The following is a 1072-nucleotide window of genomic DNA, read 5'->3' as shown; positions in this document are numbered from 1 at the left end:
GAAAACTAGTCATCTACTTCAGTGTGCCAACAGATCAGAACAGTGCTTACATACAGAAATCATAAGATTCATTTGAGTCAAATAGACCACACTGACATCTATACTACCCTGACACAGCAAATCTCTCTCTCCCTCTCTCTCTCTCTCTCTCTCTCTCTCACACACACACACACACACACACACAAGTAGTATGAATTTGCTAATGAATTTGAGAGAGAGCTGAGAGCAGGTTGTGGCCACCCTGCCTGACTGACCCTCTTTGAATGAGATACTGTCTGTTTGTGCACACCAGGAACAGTCTACAGCAAGCACAGAGGGTCAATTCAAACAAAATGCAAAATGGCAAGGGTTGCACACAGTAACCTTAATACTTAATACTTAATTCTTAATACTTTTAAGAAATTTGTTTAAAATGATGTTTACACACATACTATAAGATGAAGCCTCTAGTCTTATGTCTAGCCTGATGTTGCATCCACACCAACAGGTGTCAGTATACGTCCAAAACAGTGTAAACAAAACAGACAATATAACATTTACTCAGTGCATCTTTAAAGACAAACTTTCAAAGACATTTAAGGGCATTTCAAATACTGGACCTCCAATCATCAAGCAATCATCAATATGAACAGTCAGAAGAACTGACTCTGACCTGAGTTCAGCTGGGAGCTCAGATGGATTCTGTGTGTTATGCCTGCCAAGTTTCAAAGCTCTTGCTTAACAGAGCAGAAACAAATTCTTTCACCAAAACAAAAGACACACAAAGTGCAAGACAGACAGCTGGAATGCTGAAACGATGTACTCCTCTGAATTCCTCTGTGGTTCAGGACGTTACGATCATCTCACACAAAAACAGACAACAGAAGCCTTTCTGCTGAGATACAGGTGGGCTTGCTCTTCAAAGCAAAAGATCTAGGCTTTTCTGAGAAAGATGGTGTTTCTGCAAAACAGACTCATAAATCTTAGACTGTGTATCTGGTACACATGGTAGGGCATTAGGCCATGTGAGCTTTTGTTTATGTACACGGTTAGATAAGATTTGGTTTTGATGTTAAAATTCTTTCTCCTATTC

This window comes from Sinocyclocheilus grahami, unplaced genomic scaffold (genome assembly GCF_001515645.1).
Source record: "Sinocyclocheilus grahami isolate Dianchi unplaced genomic scaffold, SAMN03320097.WGS_v1.1 scaffold1836.1, whole genome shotgun sequence".
Classification (NCBI taxonomy): Eukaryota; Metazoa; Chordata; class Actinopteri; order Cypriniformes; family Cyprinidae; genus Sinocyclocheilus; species Sinocyclocheilus grahami.
This window is presented reverse-complemented; position numbering follows the sequence as displayed.